At 46.0% G+C, this 13,359-nt stretch overlaps 1 protein-coding gene across 47 annotated transcripts in view; it reads left to right on the plus strand.

Annotated features, from left to right (window-relative positions):
- The first annotated feature begins 277 nt into the window (after positions 1-277).
- The window catches only part of ZNF462 (zinc finger protein 462), a 150,121-nt gene continuing 137,039 nt past the window's right edge, over positions 278-13,359 (plus strand). For 20 of the 47 annotated variants that reach the window (XR_014825042.1, XR_014825034.1, XR_014824990.1 and 17 more), the window contains exon 1: positions 3,295-3,482. The gene's annotated coding sequence lies outside the window, so the exon portion shown is untranslated. Of the gene's footprint in view, positions 334-3,294; positions 3,483-4,123; positions 4,168-4,689; positions 6,269-13,359 lie in introns of those variants that run through there. The other 27 variants (XR_014825040.1, XR_014824995.1, XR_014825055.1 and 24 more) reach the window with 5 other exon arrangements.

The raw sequence follows: 13,359 nt of genomic DNA on the forward strand, positions 1-13,359 counted from the left end.
AGTCGCTCTGCTTCTAAATCATAAGATGGTCTTCTGCAGACGATCCTGTGTTTGGAATGGAAACTTAGCCATTATACCTTCTGCCCCAAACACCCACTTGAGAAGCCCGAAAGCCATCTATCTCCCCATCGGTCTCCGGATCTCCTCGCTGCCTTTGTCCCTTCTAGACGTGGAGGCTTGGAGAGGAGGTTTAGTTTCCAAGGATTGGAGCGTTTGAAGGGCGGGGCCATCTCCAAGTCCATCTCCCCTTTTTGTCCTCTTCTCCTGGGACGGGAGGGAGGAGCCAGGTCCCCCCGCGGCCGGTTCGGGAGCTCTCCATCTCGGTCGCTCGAGGTGAGTCTGAAAGGGCGGCAGCCCGTTTAATTGCTGCGCAGGTTAATTTCTCGAGTTCACCGCAGTCGGTCAGCCAGCCGCTCGCCCGGTCTTTGCCAAGTGGGTTTATGAGGTCTGAGGCGTGTTGGGGCGCGCTCACGTTCTCGCGAAAGGCTCCTCCCCAGGGCTCATTCCCCGACTGCGGGAAGCCCTTTGGTGCCCCAGGAGCCTTGAGTTTCCTCTGACCTCGTCTCTTCCTCCTCCCTCTGCACCGCCGGGTTCCCTGTGTCCCTGCCCCCCGCCCCCGCCCCCGGGGAAGGGCGGCCCCCATCTTAGGACTTCCGACCCGAGCCAACCCTGAAGGCACCTTCACGTCGATGAAGATTTTTATCACAACCTCCCAAACCCAGCAGTAATAGGAGCTTTCAACCTGAAATACGATTGTTATTTTCCCGGTGCAGAGCTTGACAGAAAAAGTCAGCTATTTATTAAAGACAAAGAGGTAAATTATCAGCTGGGGCACTGAAGGGACGGCGGAGACCGAGCGCGCTTCTTCTGGTTGCCACGAGGAATTTATGGGGGAGCCGCGACCGGTGCTCAGACACCCCTGGGGTCCCGGGGGAGGAGCTCGGGGCAGAAGGGCTTCCCCAGGTCCCTCCAGGCACCTGGAAGCCGGAGTCCTCCCAAGTCTGTACAAAGCCAGGGTCATTTCAGTCCTGAACAACCTCACCGTCTTCCTCTCTCCTTTCTTCTGCTCTCCGTTCTTTGACTCCCGTTTCCCTTTTGCCTATGAGCTTTCTCCTCCTTGGTCTCCTCTCCTTACTTTTTCTCTTCGCACTCCTCGCCTCTCCTCTCCCTCCCCCTCCTTTCTTCTCCACCGCACGCGTAGAGTGTCATTTATTTATTTATTTATCACCCCCGCCATCAACACCCTTTTAGGGCTCCCAAGCTTTTCAATGTGAGTGGGAGGAGAAAAGGGCAGGAAGTGTTGACTGGAAGAGGGTGAAATCGTGCCTCTGGGTGAGAGATTCTACCCTGGAATAAACGATTAGGAAACGCTTGGAAAATGAGAATTCAGATCTGTTTATAAAACCCCGCTATCTGGTGGGAACCAACTCCTCGTGCGTCTCCTCCTCCCCTTTATTGTGTGGGTTTTTGGAGGTATCTTCCTGAACTGTGGTTGGGGGTCGGGGGAGGTGGTGAGCATTAGGGGACAATCTTGCCCAGAATCTCCACACCGCGCTTTCTCCACCGGATGCGCGCTCCCCAATGCAAAGGAATCCAGCAACATCCCCCAATTCGGACGCGGACAAAAGAAACTTTAATTAAGGTCTCTGCTCCGCGCGCTGCGTGTTTCTCTCTCCGAGGCTGTTGATGTTCAACTGGAGGATGCGAGAAATAGAAATGGTACAACCAGCCCATGCCCTTGAACTTCAATTGCTTCCGACTTGCTGTATTGATTTTTTTTTATACTGTAGGCAACCCCCCCATATCAGATTAAAGCCTTAGGAGACATTAGACCTGGTGAGAGAGGAGGGTAAAACCCACTCCTTTGCAAAATAAGTAGTTCAGAACGATTTGAGGGAAATTACACTAAATAAAAATTCAAGGTGTGAAAGCTTCATCTTGGCTCTCTTGTCTTCAGTACCATGACACCTTATCATTAGGAACTTTGATTGTTACTTTCCGAACCTTTAGATGATCAGCCAGAAAGTGCAAACAACGCGGGGCTGGAGGGTGTAAAGTTATTTAAGTAGGCTTTAAAAATTTTTTTTTTCCCTTTTGGTGCGCCGTCAAAACACTTAACAAGTTAGGAAAAGAAAGTGGTGGTTCCGAGGTTCGAATGATGGGTTCTTTCCCTCCCCTACCCCCTTTACATATCAGAAAAGAAATGAAATGTACAATGAGCCTTTATTTCGGAGGAGAAGACTTCAAAATACGTGCCAGAAATGGACAATTTGAGCTTTTCACTAGAGATACTCACACCGCAAGCTGGAAAGGGATTAAAAAGCCCCACGTGGTTGATCTGGGTTTAGACTTGCAACCTCTAGTTCCCCATGTATGTTCTTTGCAAGATTGGCCTCTAGATGGATGCGCGTGAGGGACTCTCTGGGGCCGGGGCTCTGCGCCTCGGGCAGGGCTGATGGTGGAAGCGCTATGAGCGGCCGGGCAGGGTCCTCACAGGGGGCTTCCTCTGCCGGCCGGGGCAGCCGGGCGCCTCCGGGACGCGAGCGCGCACGCCTCAGCCCGGCCGCCGCGCTCCTCGCACCGCCTTCTCCGCAGGTCTTTATTCATCTCATCTGCCTCTTCCCCTTCTCCTCCTCCTTTGCCTCCTTCTCCTCCTCTTCCTCCTCCTCCTTCACCACCACCATCACCACCACCACCACCACCACCACCACCACCACCACCTCCTCCTCCTCCGCCGCCGCCACCGCCTCCTCTTGCATCTCACTGGTCTGGCTCTGTGTTGCTCTGAGTGACAAAGACAATGTCCCAGCCTTAACTTTGCAACCACCTTGCCTCCTTCTGGGGTTCAGCGGGGGGGGAGGGGGGACAGCAGCCTCAGCATCTCCTCCACCTTCTCCTTCTGCTCTTCTCCAGCTCTTGGATAATTCTTCCCCTTCTCCCCTCCAGCCCTTTCCTCATTTCTTTCTTTCTTTCTTTTTTCTTCCTCTCTCCTGCACGTTGTTGTTGTTATTAGAAAGGCTTCGCGCACCCCCTGGTGCTCCGGCGTTTTGTGTGGCAGGAGAAGATTGTCTGCCTTCTCTCTTTCTGTCTTGCTTTCTCTCTCCCTCTGGTTGCTCATTATTCAGAGAGAGACACAGAGGGAGGGAGAGAGGAGAGAGAGAGAGCGCGAGGGAAAGGGAGAGGAGAGAGAAGAGGAGAGAGAGAGGGAGAGAGAGTGAGAGGGAGAGGGAGGGAGGGAGAGAGAGGGAGAGGGAGAGAGAGACGGATATCTCAGGTCATCTGCAGCTGCAGCGAGTCTGAGGAGCCGAGGAAGGCAGGGAAGATGGCGATCCTCCATTGCTGAGACCCGGCAGAAGCACATGAGACTCCCAAACAACTTCCACAACAATAACCCGAGCAGGAAGAGGAGAAAGAGAAAGAGGATAAGGAGGCGGTGGGGCTGGAGAACCCGAAACACCTCCCGGCGCCGGGACGCTTCTTCTGTAAGTTACTGCAATTAACAAGCACCTCGGGGTGGTCCGAGAGCTCCGGGGAGGAGAGCGCGGGGTGGTGGAGGCACAAACGCGCTCATTCATTCGGTCAAGGAGGGTTGGTGGAGCGGGGAGGAGAGGAAGTCCCCTGCATGGACTGGCTGTTGGAAGAAGCAAGGAGAAGAAGCAGGAGAGAAGGCGGGGGGGGGGGGGGAGGAGGGAGAGAGAGCTGGAAGGGGAGGAGGAAGAGGAGGAGGAGGAGAAGCGAGGGAGGAAGAGGAGGAGGAAGAGGAGGAGAAGGTGGTGGTGGTGGCAGTGGAGGTGGCTGTGCTTTTCCTGCTGGCTGCTCCTTCTGCTGGGGGGAGCGGAGCGCTGTGGCTTAATTAATTTCGTGTAGTTCTGTGGAGAGAAGAGAAAATGAAAGATGAGTGAGAAGAGAGCTGGAGGCTTAGGACGGATGCTCCGAGTGTGGGGACAGGAGTAGGGACAGAGGGGGGCGGAGGGCGGGAGGCGAGGAGACCTGAGCCGAGAGCCAGAGGGAGCGAGCGAGGGGCAGAGGAGGGAGCGCTCCCAGCCGCCCCGACCTGAGTGGGTTGACCTCTTTCTTTCTCTGTCCCTCTCCTTCCTTTCCCCCTCTCTCTGCCTGTCCCCAGCCCGATGGCAAAGCCGTGCGGATTGGCATCCCCCTCTTCCTCAGGTATTTGGCTCTCTCTCTCTCTCTCTCTCCCCGAAGTTGGGATGCGGGGTCGGGATGTGTCGGGGGGTGGCGGCGGCGGCGGCTGCCGGTGCTGCTGGTGAGCTGAGAGGCGAGGAGCGGGGGGCGCCGGCCGGGGGAGGGGGGGGCCGCAGGTTCAAGAGCAGCTGAGGAGCTGTCTCCAGGCTGGGGGTTCAGAAGCGTCTGGTGGAGGAGGACAACGGTTTCTGAAGAGGAGAAGCCATTACACACGCTTGGCTCTTCTCTGAGGAAGGAGAAAAGACCCCAGGCGGGGGCCTGGGGGTCGCCTGACTCCTGTGCAGTTCCCAGGGGTCTGCCCTCCTTCCAGGCACGAGGGGAAGCCGCAGCCGCCCCCCATTGGAGCAGCCCCTCTCTTTCCCTTTCTTTATCTCCCTGTCCTCCATTTGCAAGCTGTCTGCTTTGGTTCCAGTCCAGACTCCAAAACACAAAGCTTCTTCTCACGTTCATTCTCCAGGCTTTTCACCATTCCTGGAGGAACCCTCATTTTCTTTTCATTGTAGCTTCTAACCTACAGAGAGGGAGGGAGGCTGCCTGGAGTTCCTTTTATATCCCTCCCCTACTAAAAAAAAAAAAAAAAAAAGTTTCATTTTTAAGCACGCGTCTAGGATGGGAAAAGACCAACCAGTTGGGGCTTTCTCCCAGGGCTCCCGGGGGCTGTGTCTGAGTGTCTGTGTTGGCTGTTTGGTTTGCTTTGGTTTTGTTTCTGGAGGTGGCTTGCAGGTTTTTGGAGAAAGTGACTAGTTTGAGAGCTGGGAACTGAGTCAGGTAAGCCCTGTCATGTTGTAACTCCACCAGAAAATGGAGGAGAGCGGGTTTCCAGGAGACAAAGCTGAGAAGTGTTTATAAAATTATGGATGTCTCCATTTTGAAGCTCTGTTGGTGATGGCTGGAGGAGGAGGCTTGCCTGCCTACTCCTTCTCCCTTTCCAGGGGGTGAATCTTGTGGTGGTTCTTCACTCTCTGCTCATTATGCAAGGAGGTGAGGGGCTTGGAAGGGCTGCTCAGATTTTGCTCCCACCCAAGGAGTGCTCTGGCAAGTTATGGAGACATTTGTTTCCATTTTAAAGTAAACTTTTGGAATTTTTCTCTCTCCTTTTGAGTGGACCTGAAGGGTTTTGACCTCCTTCAGGAAAGGCAAGGCAAAACCTTAAACATTTATCCAGTAAGGTCTTCAAACAACTTTAAGCTGCTCCAGGTCTCCTGAAAGTCACCAGGAAATGTGAATTTCCTCATTGTGAAGATGGTGGTGGCCCTGAGCTGAGATTTTGGAGTTCTGGGGCTTGGTTATCATCATGTTTTGATGCATAGCAAGACTTCATTGTCTGGTTTGGGTTGATTTCTGAAAAACCACAGCCACAACAACAAATCCTGCAAGATCTCAGAGGAACTCTTAAGTCTGGCTGACACCAGTTTCTTCAGGGTCTACATTTCTCTTCAGGATGCTCCATTTGTGTATTAGGCCTTCTTTTAGTTCCTTTGTTTTCCCTCTTCCCTTACATTCTGCTGTTTTTCTGTGTTCTCCAGTACTGTAAGTCTTCAGAAATATCAGATGTCTTCTTAACAATATCACTATGGAAACAAAATTTTAAAATATTATGTCAGTTGAGAAAACCTTCTGTCCAGGTAGCTTCACCTTTCTAATTGGGAGGAATTTATGAGTCTCAGAGGAAGACATTTTGTGAGGATGATTTGAAGAAAGGACCTAAACCTACCCCAGTCCCCCACACACTGACTGGAGTTCTGCACAGATTAGTTTTAGAGAATGTATGTAATTGATCCAAGTAAAGAACTAAATTCTGAAATGCTTGAGGAATTTATAAAAGCCAACCATGGAGATGATGCTTTTCCATTAGGTGAGGTAGCCATCTTGAGGATGAGGGAAGATGTTGGAAGAATTTTAGATGGACTCTTGAAGATAGATGAGGAAGGCTCCACAGTGGAATGAAAACTTGGAGGAGATTCAGAACCAATTAATATATTGTAAGGAGGCTAATTGGACCTTGTTTTCATCTAAGGAGAGATATAGAAAGGTACCAGCTTCAACAGAAATAAGGAACACATTGGTGAGCGACTTACACCAGCTTTTTTCTTGCTTTGCTTTCTCATTATGTGTCTGATTTGAGTGTGTGTAAAGTTCTTTATGTCTACAGTATTTTTGTGCATATTGAGGTGGCTTTAGATTCCAAATGTAATTATATTCTGTAGAGTAACTGGGAGCAGTGTCATTCAGTAAATGCACAGTGCTGTATATGACAACATCACATTTTTCAAACCAAACTGTTGTGTCATTAATTGAGGGTTATTGTTCTTCTGAGGGGTGTGAAAGGAGAGGAGAAATACATGGTTCTTTAGCTGATAATTGTCCATGGTCAATGAAGTAAAACCCTGTTTTTGCAGACGAAGATGTATGGTTTTCAAGATTTTCAGTTGATGTGTATGCTTATTTAAAAATACTTCTCTTCAGAGCTCTGCTTCTTTATTAAAAACCTAGGGCTCTCCAACAGCACTTTAAAAAAACCTTACTTGGAATCATACCTTTCATTATTCATTTTTTGAATGTTATTTTTTGATACCATTACTTTTGCTCCTAAGTAGAATGACAGTGTTATATTTAAATTTGCTAATGTGTGTGTGTATATATATATATATATATATATATATATATATATATATATATGCTACATGTTCAAACTAGGAAGTTCTTCAAATGCAGTGAGATAAAAAGAGTTATTTGGGAAAGTAATTACCAGATAATTTTGCGTCTAATCAACCATATATGTTTTTGTAAACATAAATACATTATACGTTGATCTTGAAGCAAACTTCCATGATATTTTTGTTGTTGCTGATAGCAGAACAACTGGTTAATTACTTATTTTGATGATGGAGGAAAAAAATCTGACAATCTGATTGCCAGTCCAGCAGTTTGCCTCACATTTTTTACTTGCAACCAAATGTTTTGGTGTCTTTATAGATAAACAGCCTTAGAGCTAAGCTTTTCTGGAGGAAAGAAACTAGGTATCTGAGAGGCATTTTGGAGTTTGAGAATATGTTCTAACTGGTTACCTAAGAGACACATCCATATCTGATGCTCTTCAATGCTGAGAAGTACCACTATATTTAAGACATGGTTTCTTGCATTTTTCTAGATATAAACTTTTGAAATAGGGCAAGTATTTTGGATAAACCACTCTGAGAGAAGTAGAAAGTGTCTAATGAAAACTTCTCATTTGATGCCAAGGCTTAGAGATCCTTTTTGTTTTTGAGACGTCAAGTCACTAAGGCTCGTTAGGCCAATTTTTACATAATTTTCTCTAATACGTCACAAAGAGAAATCATTCCGGAGAAGTATATGTGAGCTGTGATGCACACTCCCATAAAAAGATTTCTTGTTGAATCTTTGTATTCCATAATAGTTTTCAGACTTATGTCCCTCTAATTCACTGATCACAGTCCCTGAAGAATTATTTTTTCCCTTACTCTTTGGAGTTGGAGACAACTTTTAGATGAAAAAATTATATATATATATATAAATTTATATGCATATAAAAATATATACACATATATTTTTCTCTTGAATATTCCAGAAGACTGTAGGGGAAAAAGAAATCCAACTTTACTAATGGACTTTAGAGTACTTGTGGTCAGTTTTCCTGAAAGAATGGTAAAGGTGTCTTGGGAAAGAGATCTGTTCTCTGTGTCAGGGAGTTTAATAGGGTCTAGTCTACCTTGGATACTTTCCTGGTGTTGAGCTTTCTTGGTTAAGGTAACCTTACTTATCTTCTTTGTGGTATGTGCCTTTATCAGACTTATAGTTCACTGCCTCATGGGACAGAACATTGACAAAGCTGTATTGAATGTTTCAAGTTGAGGGCTGGGGAACAGAGAGGCTATTTCACAATGCCACAGTCACAAATTAGGAAATATATAAATAATGAACTCAGATTGCAAAGGGTCTGACATGGGTGTATGATTAGATGATTGATATATGGAAACTAAGGAAATTCAGAAGAAGTGGGGGAAATTATCTCCAGTGTCCACTAAAATCAAATGAACCGAAAAAACAAAAAAACAAAAAACCACCGTGTCCACGAGTGTGTGTGTGTGAGTGTGTGTGTGTGTGTGTGTGAGAGAGAGAGAGAGAGAGAGAGAAAGAGTGTGAAAGCAAATATCTCATGAAGTTCCCATACTTAGGAAGGTGGTGGCTTTGAAAGGAACATTAGTCAGGTGTTGGTGACCTATTAATTGATTATGAGAAAATAGGAAAGTAGATAATGCTAGAAGAAAATTCCTATTCTTGTGCGATATGCCAAGACATCTGGCAGATGTTATGTTGGGCCCTAAGGAATGGACAGTTTAATTTTAGCCCTAGCAAGGAAATGGGAAGTTCTAAGCTCTTTTAATAGCACAAGTCTTAGTTTGGGGAAGGTTGCTTAAAAAAATAAGAAGAGGAAAAGAGGCATTTATTGTAATATAAGGAACTCTGGGGAACATCAGGATTAAGCTGAGATTTTGGGATGATGGACAAAAATATTATTTCCCAAGTAGAAATTAACATTAAAAAAATCATTTAAAAGTTGACTGCTTGGTAACATCTTAAATGATGACATTCAGTGTTTCATAGTCACCTGTCAGAACTCAAAAAGCTAGTTCTGTGCCTTAGAGAGATCATCTCCTTCACATCTCCCCTCTGCTCTCCACTGCATTGAACTGAGGAGGAAACTGGCACAGAGAGGAGGTGAAGTGACTTGGTCAGAAAGTTCATTTGTAACAAAGCCAGGCCTCGAACTCAGGTCGGCTGACTCCCAACCCAGTGGCCTTTCCACCACCGTACTGCCCATGATTGTAGCTGTTAGTGAAACATCAGCTTGCCTCTCCAGAGTGCAAGGCTGTCAGAGAAACTGAAATAATATGCTAGTAGGGCAGGAGTATTGACTTTTATTGTTGGGAGTGGCATGTGGGGCAGCCCGGGGCTGAGCATGGTTGTTGATAGATGTGACCCCCCCCCCCCAGAAGTCAGTTTTGTTGGTGGGACTTGGGGGCAAGTTTTAACTCTTGGGTTTGTAGCTGTGCTCGTCTTCACATTGTCCTCCTCTTTCTCTGTAGTTCTGTCCTTCAGGGCTGGAGAGTCCTTTTCAAATGCCCTTCCTTGGAAGTTTGTCTGGGTCTATTGCAACTTGCCCACAATTGAACTCTGAGGATCTATTTTGCAACTTGGTACAGATTTAAACTGGTTTCTTTCAGAGAGACCATTTTGTAATACTGATGAATGGCCAAAAGAGTGAAATCCAGTCTAAAATGATGACTGGTGATTTCCCAGTGTTACTGGCTCATCTTGAGAGTGTGCCCTCTATGTATCCTCTTAAGGCCCAATTGTGTCTTGCAGAGCCAATGGCTAGCTATTTCCCAGGTGCCAGTATACATGAAGTCAGCTTCAGAATGATTTTTGAACAGCACAAGCAACATTTTTAACTGTGGGGGGTGGGGGAGGGGCTGGGGCAGTACTTGAAGAAAGGTGACAGTGGCTTCCCATTGCTGATTCGTCTTGGGCAAGTGAAAGTAACTTTGTAAAGAAGAAGAGTGATGTTTGGAAGTTTCCACATTTTCTAAGCTTCTTCCAAACAAAAGCATAAATTCTTAATCCAGGAGACAGTCTGGAGAAGGTAGGGCTGGATGTGGACTTCTGGCAGAAACACAGTTAACGCTATAAACAGTTGGACCTCAGTGTGGCACTCCTCCAGATGAGTTGACTGTCGAAAATAAAATGTTCCAGAAGAACTGGGAGAACAGGAAAGAAGTTAAAACAGCATGGTTTGCATGCCAGTACTGAAGGGAGAAAGAAAAAAAAAAAAAAAAAAGTGTGGGGTGGGGTGAGGGGGCCACTGGAGAAAAGATAATCCTAAATGGAACTGTCTCTGGGATTTATAAAATCCAGGAGAAGAAGTTTCCAAGTAAGGGAAAATGGATTTTTATGAATTTAGGCTGCATTTGTGGTTTATTAGGAAGCCCTTTTGAATCTTTTGTCCCCTTGAACTTTGTATCTAGAGAACTGCCCACACTGAGAAATAGAAAGTCCATTGGAAGCACTTTGGATTTACCTCTTCTGCTTGGAAATGCTATTATAAAATGTGTCTACTTTCTGAGGGATTCTGTCTTGACCAGTTGATGCCTACATAGGATTTTTAGTCTTGAGATGTCTGGCTCCAACACAGGATTGGATTTTTGGGGGCTTGGAAGGACCAGAGGCAGAGTAGTGAGGGGTGAGAGTTTACCAGGATGGTTCACCTGCAGATGCATTGTCTTTTAATTCTGGTAAGCAGATTACTTGATGTCTTCAAAGCATTCTTGCCTAATTCCTAGCTGGAGACATTTTTTTTCCTTGAGTTATTCTTGGAGGGAAGGTTTCTTTTTGTGCCAGGTCATGGGTATTTTGGTATTGATTTCCTTGCTTTCATGTGTTTGCTTGTTTAGTTCACTGCATGTTGCTTCTGGATATTAATAAAACACTTCTGCTGAGTTGGTCCACCGCTTACCCCTAACTTCATTCAGAGAGCAGAGCCTGCTCTGGAGGGTGAAGGAAGGTGGGGAGGTACTTATTTGTTCAAAAAAATAAATACTTGAAGATGAAACTGCTTAATGCAGAAAGTTCTTGCCGGGCTTTTGAATGGACTTTTAACAAAGACCACTCAAGGAAAGAGGGGGAAAATTCCACTAGGAACCAGTGGGTCCTGATGAAAATTCAGGATCACCTAGTAGGAAATTAAGCATTGCCCAAGATGAGTAGGCAAAGACTTACCTTTGGATTCAGATTGGTTTGAGCACAAAAGGAGCTGAAGGCCCAGGCGAGACAACTGTGTCAGAAGTAATTAAGCCCAGGATTTGTGGAGAGGCTTAGCTGCCACAGAGCCCAGCTGGGGAAGGCCAGACTTGCTCCCTAAGCCCTCGTCTGGCCAGTTGAACCAGAACACGAGCTGAGGCCTTCAAATTTTGGAATTCTTCTCTTCCTTGTTCAGATTGAAGAAGGCAAAGTCATTATCCTTCAGTTTTGCTCATGTCAGCTGAGTGCTTTTCTCTTGAGCCCATTTCTTGGGAAATGCCGTGGGGGGGGAGGTGATCACCTGTGAAGGAACATTCTCTCTTTTAACATGACAAATGTGCCTATAACATTGTCCGTATTAGTCAGAAAATAATTGTGCAGTGGCACAATGTGGGATACTTGAAAGATGCTTGCTGCACAAAGGTTCCAGTACTCACCTGCAGATGAAGAAATGGGTTTCTAAGCCATCTCATTTCTATTGCTAACGAAAAGCTTTGGAAGGCACCTGTGAATCAGAGCTCCAGCTGCTCTCATGGTAGGGGAAGTTAGGCCTTGAAAGGATACACGGATTAGCCCGTCAGAAAAGCAAACAGTAGCATCAGCACAAGTAGAAAATAGGGTTGTTAAGCTAACAGAGAAGTAGGCTAAAGCATTGCCATAATTACGTGGTGGAAATTTGCTGGGAAGGAGAGACTGCTGGGATGAGAGAAGGAAAAGAAGGAGAAGAGAAGGCAGGGCAGTGACTGACAGGTCAACATAGAAGAGGTCTGTCCACTGGGAAGAGCCTACAGGAAGAAAGGCCTTGCTTGTAACAAAACAATAAAGCAAGTGGAAAAAGACCTTGTAATTTGGTACCTAGTGCATGTGAAATAGGAAGACCGGGTGCTCAGACCCACATTCTTTGGTCGGTTCTTATTGTAAAAAGTGAATTGAGCTTGGAAGACAGCTCATGAAGTCACAGTTTATGTGTTTACAGATAAGGCATTGCTGATCAAGGGCAGATGGAAACTTGAAGGAACTGGTTAGGCCTAGGTGGAGATTTTCCTGGAAAATGAACGAAGTAGAGAATAGAGCACAGCAGAAAATAGCTGCATTATTAATGGGCAGAACATGTGATAGTCCTCTCTAAGGTTATCCATAGAACTTACTTGTCTGCTTGTGCTGGGGGTGTTAGAAGACGTGAGGAACAAAGATGTGCTTATTTCAGAGATGAAAGGCATGGAACATGGTATCTACCTGTTTCCAGTTTGGGGTTAAGCCATTTTCTGCAGCCAGGCTTCACAGGCTGGTCTGGCCATCCAATCCTGGCATTTTAAAATCCTAATTAAGGCCACTGTGGTCCAGAATGTTTAGCCATTCTAATCCCTAATGACATCATCCCTCTGTGTTGTGATCAGTTAGTCAGCAATTGAGCATCAGTCACTCAACCCAGATTGGACCTGATCTGGGGGTCTTACATGTGGGATAACATTTGAACACTGGGTTATAAACTGAAGATGGTCAAAAAAGTAGATACCAGCTAGAGATTAAAGATTAAAGATTTCAATAACAAGTACTTATCACCCAGGAATTTTTCTCTTCAGTGGTTTCTTTTTTCGGTGGTCTTCTCTGAAGACTGCTAATGAGTATTTCATGATGATAACTGGGGAGGGGATCTGTATGGAAGAGACCATTTTCATTTGAATGTTCAGCTGCAAGAACTCCCCCTTTTCTGCTGTCAACTGAGTATTGTCCTTTCTGATGTTGGGTAAGAAAACCTTCCGTAAGGAGATTAAATATGATTGCTTCATCAGAAAATTCTGCCAGCTCCTCTAAAGAGTGGGAATACCACAGAAGCCTTTTAACAAAATGCTGTTTCCCCTCTTGGAGTGACTCATAGGTAATATTAATACTAGGTAACATTTGCTTAGCATTTAATATGAACCAGGACTGTTCACAGAAAAAAAGAAAAAATTGAGGTTTGGGGAGGTAATATACCTAAATTTATGGAGCTATGAAATGGGGGAATCCAGGGAGTTCCCTTGTGACTAGGTGGGTTAAGGATTCAGCATTGTCACTGCTGTGGCTCGGGAGTGTGGGTTCGATGCCTGGCCTGGGAACTTCTGCATGCCGTGGACTTGGGCAAAAAATAAAAATAAAATAAATGGAGGAGCCAGTTTGCACACACAGGAGGACCACCCCCTGGCTCTCAGCTGCTGGGAACTGGCCTCGGTTATTACTTAGTATGCTAATAGCTTATGTTCCTGATGGTTTATCTCTTCCAGTTGCTTATGCCAGGAGTATATCCTGGTGTTCTGGAAGGAAATCTGAGCTTAATGGAGAATTAATTGTAATATA

Source organism: Sus scrofa, chromosome 1 (genome assembly GCF_054392235.1).
Source record: "Sus scrofa isolate SSC_HxYL_T2T_F1_AM1 chromosome 1, Sscrofa_HxYL_maternal_Yorkshire_Landrace_v2.0, whole genome shotgun sequence".
In the NCBI taxonomy this organism is placed as follows: domain Eukaryota; kingdom Metazoa; phylum Chordata; class Mammalia; order Artiodactyla; family Suidae; genus Sus; species Sus scrofa.